The following is a 15,863-nucleotide window of genomic DNA, read 5'->3' as shown; positions in this document are numbered from 1 at the left end:
TAATTCCAATTTAATGGAGCAAAGTGTGGCGTCCCTTTGAGCGGTCGCTCCCCGGCTCTCTTTTCAGACCATCCAGCCTCTCACTCTGTTTTCGAATAAACTGACATAAAGGCATCAAAAGAGCATGAAAGATCCTCCGTTCTGTCTGCTTTCCACCGGCCGACAACAACAGAATATCAAGAATGGGTCTGCTGAAGGTGAATTATTCAGCCCCAATTGTTTTTTTTCTTATAATATGTTTGATTTAATGATGTTAAGCTTAAAGAGAGCAAAAGAAAAGGCAAACTCTTTACAAAAGTGCAGCAATATTGACTTTATCTAAATTCAAAAAAATTCCACAGTATTGATTTAAAACCATCTATTGAATGTTCATGAAGCTGGGAAATCTGAAAGTCACCATTTAGAAGAAGCAGCTGGTGACTATATATATATATATATATATATATATATATTTACACAGCCAAACTGGCCAAATGTCCTGCACCATCAGCAGGCTGAGAAGAGAACACGACCGATGTCTGCAGTTTACAGATACTTCAATATCTTAAATATTAGTAAGAATGTTAAAGTGAGATAAACTGTGAATTGTGTTCTGGGCAGTATGTAGATAGACGCAGTAGTTTATTGGAGCCTTCAAAGCTCTCAGAGGTGCATGTAGCACATAGCCTTCGCATTAGAGTACCGCACTGTTGCTGCTCACGCTCGAGAGAAAGCTTTTCTACATAAATCATTGGATTAAACTTTGGGACTTATTCATCACGGTGTTGTTGGTGCTGTACATTATATCTGAACTGGTGGCTACAACCTTGCCCTAAGAAGAACTGGGGTGGTTTATACGCCTTGACGCAGTTGCGGCGTGCCGAACTGCTAGCGGTTAGCGCGGAGGGTAGCTACCTGCCCCGGCTTGTCAACACCGTGTGGCCTCAAACAAGGATTTAATGGATCACAAACCCCAAGCGGCTCACAGTTTGGGGTCGTTAAAGATGGGACTAGGCAATAGCAGGATCACTGCCGTTACTGCTGAAGAGCAGGACACTGCATGACCTTAGCGAAGGAGCTAACAGGCTACCACCGCAGTGTTTGTCTGCGCAGAGCGGGCAGGTGGACGGCGCTGGATGCCTGGGTGTGCTACGAAGGAAACCTCGTCTGGATTAGCATCTCAGGATGCCTCCAAAAAAGGTGCCCACGGGAATGGAGGAGGAATTGGAGGAGATAAAGAGATTGCTAGGTAAAGTTTTGGAGCAAACGGACACAATTGCAAATCAACTGCAAATTATTTTAAATCTTATGGATGAAATCAAGAACTTAAAAACTCAAAACCAGGAGAAAGATCAAAGGATAAATGCACTGGAATGTTGCATTGCAGACTTGGAACAATACAGCAGGATAAATGATATGATTGTCACCGGCCTAGCCGTAAAGCTAAGATCCTACGCCAAGGCAGTGACTGGACTAAACGGAGAACCCACTGAGATGGACCAAGAATTGGCAAAGCAACAGGTGGTCAACTATCTCACGACCAAAGGCATATACATAGACACGAAAGACACTGAAGCCTGCCACCCACTTCCAAAGAGGGACAAACGTCCGAGTGCTGTAATACTCAGATTTACCAACAGAAAATAGAAAACCGCTGTGCTCAGACAGGGAAGAAAACTTAAAGGAACAAATGTGTACATTAATGAGCACCTGACTGAAAAGAACTCAGATATTGCCAGGCAAACACGCATCCTGAAAAAACAGCAAAAAATTCAAGCTACTTGAAAATTTTTTTCCTAATATTAAAAGTACGTGCAGATATTATCAAAGTTATCAAATTCCATTTCAGTCTGATACCTTGTTGATAATTAACTTAAATAGCCGTAGTTTGAGCACCAGTTTTGATAGTATGAGAATCTTTCTCAGTAAATTCAGTACTATGCCTTTTGATGTTATAGCAATTACAGAAACATGGATCCAAAATGAGAAACCTTTAGACTTTGCACTGGATGGTTATGAAATGTTTAAACAAAATAGAAACCATAAAATCAGAGGGGGTGTTGCACTTTTTGTTAAAAATAATTTACAAGTAAAAAATATGACTGAATCTGTTGATGGCATAATGGAATGCCTTACAGTGGAATTAATCTTTGAGAAGAGAAAAAATGTTTTAATAAGCTGCATTTACAGAACCCTGGGGACCAATATTGAGATTTTTGTAGATAGTATTGTAAAATTATTTGGAAATGTAGGTCAAAAAGAGTTGTTTTTGTGTGGGGACTTCAACATTGACTTGCTTAAAATAAACAGACACAGACCATCACAGAATTTTGTGAATACAATGTATAGCTTTTCATTTTACCCGAAAATTGTACGACCGACACGCATAACTTCAGAAAGCTCAACACTCATTGACAACATATACAGAAATGTATTGAATGAAGAAATCCCAAGTGGGATTTTGATAACCGACATCAGTGACCACTTTCCAGTTTTTGTTCTTTATCATTTAAAAACAAAAACTAAATATACAGGGAAACTTACAACTAATTACAGAAGGAAAATAAATGAAACTCTTTCTGCATTTAAAGAAAATATTGTATGCTGTAACTTACATGAAATAAATAAGTGCACCGTCTGTTAGAAGCAAAACAAATAGAACAAAAATTAAGGTGACTTTAACTTGAAAATAAATTAGTGCACTGTCTCTTATTTAGCAGTATAATAAAATGCATAAATCTGAAAAGAAATTAAGTCACAACTGGACTATTAGCGTATAGTAAGAGTATATGAGCACACATTTCTGGGTGTAACTCTGGATCACAAAATTTCTTGGAAACCACACATAATAAAAATAAAAATTAAAACAGCAAAGATTGTAGCTCTAATGAACAAAGGCAAATACTATCTTGACAGGAAATCCCTGTATCTATTGTGCCCTCATTTTATCTCATCTAACCTACTGTGTAGAGACTTGTGGAAACTCTTTCAAAAGTAATTCTGAATTGCTTTGTAGAGTACAAAAAAAGGCAATTAGAATTGTACACTTAGCAGAATATTGTGCCCAAACAAATGCCCGCTTTCTTCAATTAAAAACATTAACATTTAGAGACCTTGTTCAATTCAAAACAATTACTTTTCAAAGTGAAACAGAGGCTACTTTCAACAAATACTCCAAAAATGTTCCTCACAAGAGAAGGAAAATATAACTTCAGAAGGGAAACTGATCTGAAAATACAGTTCTCCCGAACAACTCGAAAAAGAACGTGTATCACTAGATGTGGGGTGAAAATGTGGAACAGTCTGGACGACAATATCAAAGCGGCAAAAGACTTAATACATTTCAAAGCACTTTACAAAAACTATTTCATGCATAAATACGTATGCTGAAGAAGAAAAACAGTAACTGTGTGTTAGCACCCAGTGTCTAAACCAAAACAAAATGTACATTGTACGATTCTCTTTCCTTTATCCATTACTTTAAGTTTAAACGATCATAAACTATAATCTGTACAAACATAAATTTTAATATTTGTAAATATTAATATTAATAATATTTCTAAAATCAGGAACATGCTGACTCAAAGCGATGCTGAGAAATTAATTACTACTACCGTAATTCCTTGTTATCAGGGGGCCCCAATAACTGCCTAAAAAGTCTCCAACTAAAATGCTGCAGCAAGAGTTCTCACAAGAACCAGTGGGAGAGATCATATCACTCCAAAATTAGCTTCCCTTTGCTGGCTTCCTGTTAAATCGAGAATAGAATTCAAAATCCTCCTCTGAAAGGGACTTAAGGCAACTTTACAAAATTTACCTTAGTGCTGCCGCGATAGGTGCTGTGGGTAACTGCAGCCACCAGCCAAGGCGGCACGGGAGCGGGCACAAACACTATGCAGACTTCACAGCACAGCAGCACGGATGCTCATGCTGTTTACTACGTCGCTGTTTACTGCAAAACCACAGTGCATATTATGTAATTTTACGGCAACGCACGTACGACATTCCTTTTCCATTTTTTTTATCGATTACTTTATGTTTATACGATCATAAACGATAATGTGTACGAACATAAATGATAACATACAACATTAACTCTCCATTTCTTTTAGCTATTATTTTCAGTTTCTACAATCATAAATGACAAATTGTAAAACACAAACAATAATGTACAATATACCTTTCTAATTGTTTTATCCATTATTTAATTTTTTTCGACCATAAACGAATGTACCCATCTTTGTATATACATGTATTCGTATGTATATCTAAGTAGACATATACAAGAGCACATGTGCAAATGTTTATATGTGTATATATGTATATGTAGAGATATGTATAAAATGATGCTGTACATAAGTTTACAAGGAAAAATCCTGCAACAAGGTGTTACACTAAAGCATCATTCATTGTAGAATGAGGGGTAGGATTCCTGTAAGTTCTTTGAACTTCCCACCTACTCCTTTTGAGTGTCAAATATTGCTTTGTATTGTCTTTTTGTACCGTTTCTTTTTTATACAAATACTCAAATAAACTCAATCAATTAAACATTAGTCTGCATTAGTGCCAGTGTAAAATTGTAAATGGACCCCCCATAGAATATGGACCCGAGGGACCCCCTCCAAATTTGGGGAATGGTTATTTTTTTTATTATCTCTGAAGTATATATATATATATGTGTGTGTGTGTACATACACACACACATAAAATATACCGATATCGGAGAGATTATAGTGAAGAAATATCACACTGAATGGCAAATTACAAAGAAAAAAAAAATAACAAGAAAGGGCTCGATGTCCTCATTCCAGTCGTCCTGCTGCTCGCTGATGTACTTTACAGCTGCATTGCAAAATCTCTGGTTGAATCGCTCAGTCTGGCCATTCGACTGTGGGCTGTAGGCGGTCGTCTTGCGGTGGTCGATCTTGAGACGTCTGCAGAGCTCTTCGTTGACACAGTTGTAGAACTCGCGGCCCTGGTCTGTGATGAGGACTTTGACGTTGGAGTAGCGGCAGACCAACTTCACCAAGACCTTGTTGGGTATGGCCTCCGCTTCAGGCCACATGGTGAGGTAGTCAGTTATCACAGCGATATATACCGGTTACCGCTGGCTGATGGGGCGAGTGGCCCAACCAGGTCCATCCGAAACTGAGTGAAATTGGTGTCTGGAGGAGCGATGGGGTGTAGGACTGGGGGAACCTTGCGAAGATGGTTGCTGCACTGACAGTCATCACGCAAAGCTGTATGAAAAAAAGAAGAATGGCTATAGTACACAGCAACAACTAGATAAATTGACATAGAAAATGGACACATCTGCAATTGCTACATAAGTTGACATATTTAATGAGGGGGTCCATATCCTATGCCATAGAAAAATGACCCGGGGACTTTAAAACATTATAAAATACTAGGGGGTACATATCCCATGTCATAGAAAATGGACCTGGGGACTTTAAAATATTATAAAATTCCAGGGGGGTACATATCCTATGCCATAGAAAATGGACCCATCTGCAATTACTACATAAGTTGACATATTTAACAAGTGGATCCATGGATAAGTATAAAACTCTTACCGACAAAGTTTGCGATGTTGTTGTACTGAGGGCCATGCCAGAAGTAGCGGCTCATGATGAAGGAAGTGGTCTTGTTGACACCCTGGTGACCTGCTGTAGGGGCAACATGGCATACCTGGAGGATGGCCTCCTTCTCCGTAGCCCTGATGACACGAAGGTGCTTCTGGTTCTCAGGGTGAATGTAGTGAAGAGTGCCATCTAGTAGTACATACCTGTTGACCTTCTTTTTGAACTTGTTGAACTCATTAAAATTAAGAATTACTTATGTTGGGGCAGCTTCAACTGTTGTCATTCAGTGTGTTATATTTTAAAAGTTCATACAAGAGCTAATATATACCACAATAAAGAAATTTTGTTTTCAAAATGTTTTTTTTTGTTTTGTTTTGTTTGTTGTGTGTATAATTCAAAACTTAAAAAAAAAAAAAAAAGATTAATTCCCCAAATTGGGAGGGGTGGGGGGGTGGGAGGGTTCATTTTCCAGGGGGTCCATATTCCATACTACACCGGGTTTGGTTCTTAGTATCAGCAAGGAGCTCAAGGTTAGTACTTCGTCTTGTCCTTTAAAAAAGGCTTTGGTGCATTAATTTCTCTGAATATGCAGTGAACTGTCAAAGTGGCATCTTGAAATGCTGCTGCATGGTGTTTGAATGACACTTTGACAGCATCTTCAGTTTGAAATGATCAAAGTAGAAAATTACACCAAAATATACAAATATAGCCTGATCTCTCCAGAACAGCTGTAAGCACGTAAATCTCTGATTCCTCCAACAGACTCTTCTGTAAATCTCTCTGGAAAAGCTGCTCCTCACACTATTTTTCCTTAAATCTCTACATTTTTAGATAACATTAACAGTCTCTGCTGAGTCACAAACGGTCTGAGGGCGGTCAGTGGATTGGAAAATTAGCTCCTGAAGGGCCTGTCTCTTCCTCTCCTGTAAAAATGTCCTCACAGGTCACCAGGCATCGCAGCCTAAAGCCAACATTTTATACCCAAAAGTAAATGCTCTGCTCGCTCGCTCATATGGTGTGTGCTTTAGCCCTGACCTGCAGGTTGTACAGGCAGTTTTTGAGAAAGTGGGAGGTTTGAGTTCCTTGAAGATCATGTGAAAGTCAATAGAATTAGAACACCAACAGGACAAATAACATTTCCCAGGATGAAGGGTTTTCATTTCTGGGATAGTTGGAAAAGTTAAAATGATCAAGTACACATTTGACTTTGCTCGGTTAAAATGTAAAATCTTTCAGGTTCAGGTCATACATGACCAAGTAAACCAGTGAAGTGCTCAGCTGCCATTTCCCAGACTGTCCACTGAGTGGGAGTGTTTCCTTAAACAACTCCAGTCTGAGGCAGAAATATCAGCATTAACACAGTCAACGCTGCTGTTTCCCTTGAACATGATGAATCACGAGCATTACCGGCTGCGTTCAACTCATAACATCACCTGAGCAGAGTTTGAGCCAGCGGCTGTCAAACGGCAGGAGAAAAACACTACAGGAGATAAAATCAGCTGCTCTGGTACTTTACGTCAGCCCACTTCTCCTTGGAGATAATATTTATACATCTGGACACTTTTTGTCTTTGACTTTAATGAGGACAAAGTTTTTTTTTTTTTTCAATTTAATTTTATTTTTTATAAGGGCGCTTTAGCTCTCAAGGAGCTTTGTAGAACAGTTTGTTCAGACCATAAAACTGCCTGTAGTGTTTCTGCCCTCTAATCACACATTCCCGGTTAAAATGGAATCTAAAGCTCTCCAAGAAAAATCTCTGTGACCGAGTGGGTTTGAGTGACCGAGAACGGGCCAACGCTGAAGGAAAACTCCACTAAATGTAATTCTGAATTCATAAACGGGCATGTAGCAGCCACTAATGAAAACTCTGCCAATAACGTGAGCCTTTGGCCAATTTTAAATGTGATAAAGTCAGTAATGTTAGAACTTCAAAGTGGCTTTCGTCTACAGTCCAAAAACACTTGCTTGAGATAATCTGATGACTGTAAGTTCTGGTTTATAGGAGAACAAATTCAAGTGAGGCCAAGTTTTTAGTTCTTCATTGAAATGAAAATGACGTAAAGAGCCATGAAAGCTTCTGATGGAGTCCTGAACATGAGCGCTACAGTGGCAGAAATGGTTCTTCTACTCAAGTAGATGGACAAAAACAATATATTATTGTTGGATGTGCGTTGATGTGTGATGTGTGAATGGCAGAAGTAGGACCACATGTTCTACCAAGGTATCAAGAGGCCCCCTCCTCTTGATCTTGATCTTGACCTTTTTACACAGTTTTTATTAGACCTCCGAAAGTGGAAATTAATTTTAAAGAAGGAGAATATTTTTTTAGATCCAAAGAAGTGAAAGAAAAACACGTTTGTATTTAAATTAAAAAAAAAAAGTGCGACGAACAGAGGGTTGTTTGGTACATCATGTAATTCACACACTCAAAATTACCTAGTTATTAATTAATAATTTAACAGTTTTAAATGTGCATTTGATAAGAATATCTCCTGTTTAACAGTCTCTAATCTAACTTCCCTGCAAAATACTTCAGTTTTTTAATCAGTGGAACCAAAGAGCTGAAAAAAAAAACTATTAGCTTCTGCATTGACTTGTGAGTCATTTTATTTTACAGACTTGATATTCAGAGCTTGTTGATAGAAATGTTTCAAGAATTAATGTAATGAACATTGTACTAGGCTGTAGTTAACTACTCTTGTTGTGAAGCATTTTAAAAAAATATTCTCAATTTTAGTGTTGTTGAGGCATTTTTTTCTATTAATAGCTTTTGGCAGATTATTTTAACTCGCTCCAGAATGAAGTTGAAGTTAAAGAGAAACAGGGTGTGCAGGTAAGACTGTATCTCAAACTGTATGTTTGCGAAAAGCAAACATACAGTGACTGGACCAGTATGATGAAGAATGGCAGATTAACAGAGTTTGCACTCTGTGTGCACACACACACACACACACACAAGCATAAAAGAAATCTTCAACTTTGGGCCAGACATGTATTCTACAGCGCTTTCAGCATCTTCATTGCAATTGTTTCCAGTGTTCACTGTTTCCGGTGGCTTATTGATGTGGTCACGTCTGTGAGTCGCCTGCAGGTGTGTGTTTGAGCGTGTCTGTCCGTCTCTGTGTTTGTCCTGTGATGAACCGGCGGCTCCGTGGCCTTAACCCTGGGTGATATGAGGTGGTGTATAAAATGGATCAAAGCAGGGACGGAGTGGTTTGGTCGCGGCGGTCACAGGTAACTGTCAGCAGACGGATCGCGTGAATCTTCAAAGTACATCCAGACACCAGGTTGGTAATCACACTTCTTCATGCTGCGATGATTACTGCTCTTAGCCCCACGACCTGCAGCTGAATAAAGTGTGATGCAAGATGAATGGATTTTCAAGATCTTCTGTTATTTATGGTTTGTGTGTGTGTGTGTGTGTGTGTGTGTGTGTGTGTGTGTGTGTGTGTGTGTGTGTGTGTGCGTGTGTGTGTTTGTGTGTGGCATTAAGTGGCAGAGACTGTGGTCATGGGTGAACAGCCGTCAGGCTGTTGTTGGAGTTGTGTTTGAAGCATGTGAAAATGGATTTTACAGTATTACAGTCAAGGTTTTCTTCACATGATGCAGTTTGAAGCTCATTGTTTCAGAGTTTTATGGTTTTAACAGGTAACCAGAAACACTTTCAAAGGTCATAGAAGTTAGCCAGTGCCTCTTTGTGTTTTTGACTCTAATATTCACATTTTATAGGAAACTAGGACTTGTTTTTTGCATTTTCATTTCAGAAAAGTTTTGTAGAATGATATATGTTGACATTGTACGTGTGTGTACGTGTGTGTGTGTGTGTTCCGTTTGAGATGCAAACAATGCTGCTGCTCAGGTTGAGTTTGTGAAGTCTAAACGAACTATTACCAACATCAGGCTCTGCTTCTGCTTCCTGTGATACAAACGTGTGTGTGTCTGTGTGTGTGTGTGTGTGTGTGTGTGTGTGTGTGTGTGTGTGTGTGTGTGTGTGTGTGTGTGTGTGTGTGTGTGTGTGTGAATGTAAAGATGTGCATTCACGGCCTCGATGAGACTCGGATGTAAATGCGATGAGCACACACCTGCAAGTTAATGAGTTTCGGGACTTGTGGGCAAGACTATAAAGATTAATGTCTTCTCAGTCTCACACGCAGAACGTTGAACACATGACCAGCGTTTACCATACACCACACAGCATGCGAGGTTCTGTGTGTTTGTGCAAACTGCATGAAACCCTGCAATGGAGTACATGTCAGCCTGGATGGGAGCAATTTAATACATGCTGCCAGGCTTCCAGTATGCATGTGTGTGTGTGTTAATGTGTATCATAAGAGCCTGGAAGTGAAGTTAGATCGCCATATAAAAGGCACCGTTAAGGTTCTTTATGATGCTTCCAGCTCGGGGAAATTATCAGAGCGGTAATCACTGTAGGCCAGACAGAACATCTTCCAGGTTTAATGTAGTGTGTAGAATGGAGACGATAACGAGAGTCTGCAGGGGAGGAAGGAGCGCGGCGCTCCTGACCTCCAGCTCACATCCACCCACCCAAACCTGAGACCTCCAGGACGGCTTGCCGCTGATGGCGTTCTGGAGAGGATCTGTGAGAGCCAGATGAGGAGCAAGGAGCCAGCTGACCGGGAGAAATCAGGTTACAGCAGGAAATCAGGGAATGAGGTTACGCGCTGTGCTCTGACCTGCTTCGTACACCGCTGCTCAGCCATTAGAGCCCCCTCACCCCTCAACAACACCATTCAGTGCAGTTTAAACCAGGACGGACATCGCTGAGGACTTTTCCGACCTCTAAATAGCTTTTTCAATAACAACTCCTCAATGATGTCTCACTGCTTAAGTGGCAGCTGCTTATAAATTGATTATCAACCTTTATGAAGATATTTTTTTAGCATCAATATGTAATATAATTGACCTTATAACAATCAGTTCCTGTGTTGACTTACATTGTTGATAATGACTTCATTTGTTGTGTTCTGCAGATCTGGAGTTGAAATGGTAAATTTATAGGATCCTATTTACCTAAGCTATCTAAAATCCTCAGTTAAAATCGCATTGATTGGTAGATGTGCTGCTTGAACAGGGAAACTTGCATTAATGATATCGGGCACGACTGACTTGATTTGCACAACCTCTCAGTGATATGAGACAGACGTTTTGCACCCAACTTTTCAAAAAGTTGTTATTAACACAAAAAGAACAGACACCCAAAGCGCTGTGGAAGTTTTCATTTCTCAACTGAAAATGTCCTGACATTAAAAATTCCACCAGACTCTGTTCAGAACAGATAAATTCCACGTTTGACAATTTTTTTTCTTTCACCGACCGATAGATTCTTTGGATCAATCTGCACATGACTCCAGCAACACAAACAACTTATTTTTCTAATACTAGCAGAACTTTGCCATGCACTCATGTAGGTTTAAGTTGAAAGCACACAATAACTGTTTTTTTAGCATTTTCATCATTTTCATCATTGTACAGTGATCAGAATTACAATGGGTGTTGTATAATGTTAAGATTTTCCATTTGAAATGTTTCCAGTCTTCTTCTGGTTCTCTGAGCTGAACTTTCAGCTGTGCAGAGCTGGTATTAAGTGAAATTGGGAGTGCTGTGAGAGGTGGACGTTTTTGGAAAAACAGCCTCTGGATGAAAACTGAGCGTTTCTCAAGGGGCAGAACAGGAAAGAGGAGTGTTTCCTGCCCGTCGTTTGAAGGGAAGCTCAGCAGGACCACCTCCTGCAGCATCTCCTCTGTTTGATCACAAGAGCTGCTTCACAGTTGTTCAAAGTCAGGAAGTTCATTCATCTTTCACATGACGGCGACCCCAGTGGGCTGCGAGGAGCAGCGTAGCCCGACGTCCTCAACAACTCAACGCTTTGCTCAACACTTCCTCTGTCATGGAAACAAACGGAGTCGATTCATAACCTGAAGCCCCGACGAGTCAAAAGATCTGCAGCTCAACATCTTCTGTCCTGTTTGACTGTATCTTGGTCTTAGGCCGCGTTCACCTCAACATGTCTTCAACACGATCAGAACCCTCAGGATGTGATTTGAATTAAGTTCATATTTATTGAAAAGAAACGGAAAGAGCATTTTTGGACGTGAGCAAATTAAAGAAATTTAAGAGTATGAAGTTCCAGGAGGATATGGACTGAGACTCAAGACACTCTGTCACTGTCCATCTACTGAACATCTGCAGATTCACCACGGCCGTCTTGTGAAGAGGCAGTGGTTCAGAAAAGCTTCATTTTCCCCCATTCTCATGTGTTTTCAAATGTTTTGATTTCACCATTTCCGCAGAGAGTCAGAGTGTTTTCAAAAAGCTCCAGTTTCAGCTTCTGTGATCACTAGGGTTGCCAACTCCCAGAGATTAAAATAAGGGACGCTTCTCGCGGGCAGCTGAAAAAAAAACTGGGTTTTGGGGGGGTCAAAAACGCATATATAACAGCGTTTTGCCACAGTTATATCTATTACAGACTATAAAAACACATTAGGCTACTGCATTACACCTACAGTAGCAAGATTGTAATAACTCATGATCAGCTTGATCTGTTTGTATTTGAGGCACACAGTGAGACAGTTATCATTCAAGTATCATCCATCATCATGGACAACAGCTCTCAGCCACTGCACCGGACGGTAGAGGAGCTCAGCAGCTCCTTCAGTGGAGACTGAGACCCTCAGTGCAGGAAGGAGCTACCACAGGTCTCTCATCCCCACCGACTGTACAATTCTACTGTGTAGAATATGTGCAATAATACTGGACATTATAATATCCTGCACCGCCCCCTTAAGAAATTCAGCGACACTTTATCATCCATTCACTCTGCTGTATCCATTCACTCCGCTAAAACATATTGTACATATTATATATCAGGGGTCGGCAACCTTTTTGTCATGGAGTGCCAGTTTAAAATTTTCTCATCAATGTGTGTGCCATTATCAACTAAAACGCAAGTTAACACAAAATACAAAAAGATTTCCAACATACCTGGAAATGTATTCCATTCAGATAAAGCAGATACAAACATATCTTTAAAGATATTTTTCTGTTACTCCAAAAAGTGCTTTCATAAACTTTGTTTTGTGCTCTGCATGCCCATGTTTCGAATTAACTGGTGCCCGTGTTAACTTGTGACCAATAGATGAATAAGACTTGAAGTCGATCTAGTGAACGTCGGTTTTCTGCAGTTACAGTGAATGTATAAGTTTAAAGTCTTTTATGAGTCTTACTTTAACAGCTGCTGTTATCAGCATGTGTTTACACAGAAGTCCGCCGTCACTTGTTAACACGGGAACCAGTTAATCCATAACACCGGCGGGGCGATCGCTCGTTTTTTGCTATGGAGCTCTTTAAACAACTCGCTGTAGCGCGATTTGCTTCCATTTCTTCTCTCCAGTGTTTTTTTTCTCTCTGGGTTTTTATTAAAAAGATGTTTTTCTGCTTGTTTTTGACAGTCCTGTTTCCCGTTTACTGCGCACGTCGTCACGTCACTACGTACGGGGGCGCGCATGCGGAACAAATAATCCCCCGTTTTATTCGCTCCGCTGTCAGGCAGCTTTTATATGAGACACGGAGCGGGTTATCGATCGGTCTACACCACCTCGTACAATCGGTTCCGAAATACAATCCGCTCAGAGCGAAGCAGATCCACTCGGACGTCTACATGACACATCCGCTCTGCCTTATAAGCCATTATATGGGTGGCATGTAAACGTGCCCAGTGTTAGTGGCACGGGGTGCCAAGGGTTGCCGACCCCTGTATATATCATACTGTATAGTTATATATTGCATCGTATGTTGCATATTGTATTGTATATATTGTATATTTCATTCTATTTATATATAAATATTATATATTTCCTGTTATATTTTTAAGATTCAGGTTGGACATACAGTTAGATCTTCATTGTCTTTAGGCTTCTATTGTCAATCCTAGTATGATTTGCACTATTACTTGTTAATTATTGCACCATTCATTACTTTTGCACCCTGCTGTGGGTTCTATGAGCCTATACACCTGTAAATTTCTCCACTGTGAGATAAATAAAGTCTTCTATTCTATTCTATTCTATTCTATTCTATTCTATATTTATTGCTAAGTGTGCAAAATAACATCAAATAGCTGCTGTCTCTTCTGGATTTTAACATGTTCTTTTTTTTATTTTCAACTAAAAAAGTGCAAAATCAAAACTGAAAAACCTGCACAAAAAAAAAAAAAAACCAACAAGGTGCTGTTTCTAAACTGAAAACACACCACAGTCTGCAACAGCAGACACAAATCAATGAACTAAACATAATATATCCGATATGGAAACGGCACAAACTTACGTGTTTCTGGAAGCCATGCTGCGCTCTGCTTTAATGTTTTGATTTACTTCTTCCCATGGGCTCTGTGACGAGACTGACTATTGGCCAATGAAGTGCCGTAGCCTACTAGGAACGGTCTTTTTTCGACCAATGAGATAAGAGTGATTCTGTGTTGTCAAGCCATCTCTGTCAGCTCATTGGTCACAGAACGTCAGAGAGCCGGTGAACAATTTACCGTAAGTTTTCATAAAAAAGCGCATGTTCCATTGCTCACGTTTTGACTCTCACAAAAATACGGAACAAAGTGCGTTCCTTTTCACCTCAATACGGAACACACACTTTTACGTCAAAATACGTAACGATTCCATTTTTCAAGGAACGGTTGGCAACTCTAGTGATCACTGCTGTCGTGTAAACAGATACACAAAACACAGTTTCCCTTTTCCCTTCAGATTGGATGCTACAGTACATCTTTATACAAAGTCTGCCATAATTCTCACAAGCAGATCTTTGTACTGAAGCTTATTTTACAACTTTAATTTGTCTTCATTAAATTTTCTCACTACAGGATCCTAAATTTACCAATCCAACATTTTTAAATTCTTCACTTCGTAAATGTCTTCTGTCTACTGTTGGTAACCGACAATAAGCATAAAACAAATGTCAACATGCAGAGGAAAAAAAACAACCATCTGTGATCAGCTACAGCCTCTAAAAATACACTCCCAACTGTTGCTTTGTGTTATCAATAAAATCCAGCGCTAACAGAAGTAAAACCCCTCTAGTGACACATTTATTTCGTCTTTTCACCTTTAGTCAGTGTGCGTTTGATTCTTTTAACACGCCGACCGACACATGTCGAGGAGCCTTTGATCGATGGAACGGCCTGGAAATGTCAAACCGCGGGAACTGTGGCGAGGAAAGAAAGAAGTGCGGCGGGTTTCGTTCCCCGCCGAGCCGCGCGGCACGGCCTGCGTGAGTCAGTCCGACGGATGTCTGGGAATTAGTGCGTGAAGGTGTGTGGCCAGGGGGTGAAGAGGTGGGCCTCCAGATCAATACCCAGAGCTGAGAAAGGAGCGTTTCGATGGAAACTGTCTTTCGCTGTGTGGAATTTTAAGATTTCCAAACAGCCCCAGAGGGCTGAGTTTATTATGCACTGAAAGGTTGTTTTTTTATGTTTTTCATTTGTAGGTCAGAGTGTTAAATTGCCAGAGTATGCTGGTGTGTTTGCGTCTGATCAAAGTAGGCCAGGCAGAGAGGTCTGCAGAGAGGGGGCCTGCAGAGGTGACCCAATATCAGAAGAATGAGAGCAAATTGATTTGGCCGGACGGATATTTTGGAAGGACACTGGTGTCAGCTCACGTGCCAGCAGCGCCTCGCTGGACGGGAATCCAGTCCTCCACAGGGACCAGCTGACTCCGCATCTAAATCTGAGGGAGCCAAGCGGAGACACAGACGGTCCCAAACCGCCAGACTTCTCAGACCTGATTGGAATTCATCCAAAAAGCCCCGACGAGCTTCATGAATTCAATCCCGTCCTGTTTTAGCACCTCTTTTTTTTATTGTCTATGGATCAGCTCCAGATTGCTTCCACTTAATCAGAAATTCAAATCAGAGAATGGGGCCGGGTACGATGAGTCAGTGGACTCCGATGCTAATGAGCTTGTTCACCCAGCAGACTGGATGCTGCAGAAACGGAGCGCATCAGTGCTGCGAGCATTTCAGTCTCAGTTGTCCCAGACTGCTTCTACACCGTGGACTCTGGGAAAGATGGCAACAGGCTGCTCATGAATAAAGCAACAAGCTCTGTTTGAGATTTCGGTGCTGAGAAGAAAAACATTGAAAGACTTATTCTCTGAACTTTGCAGTAACATTTGAGTTTCTGTACGATTCGGGTTGATTTAGCTCATCAAGATCAAGACAAGAACGTAAACTCATTCATCACACCTGTCGTGTCTGTGTACTCTTACTACACAG

The sequence above is a fragment of the Salarias fasciatus genome, chromosome 12 (genome assembly GCF_902148845.1).
Source record: "Salarias fasciatus chromosome 12, fSalaFa1.1, whole genome shotgun sequence".
NCBI classification, from domain to species: Eukaryota; Metazoa; Chordata; class Actinopteri; order Blenniiformes; family Blenniidae; genus Salarias; species Salarias fasciatus.
Note: the sequence above shows the minus strand (reverse complement) of the source record.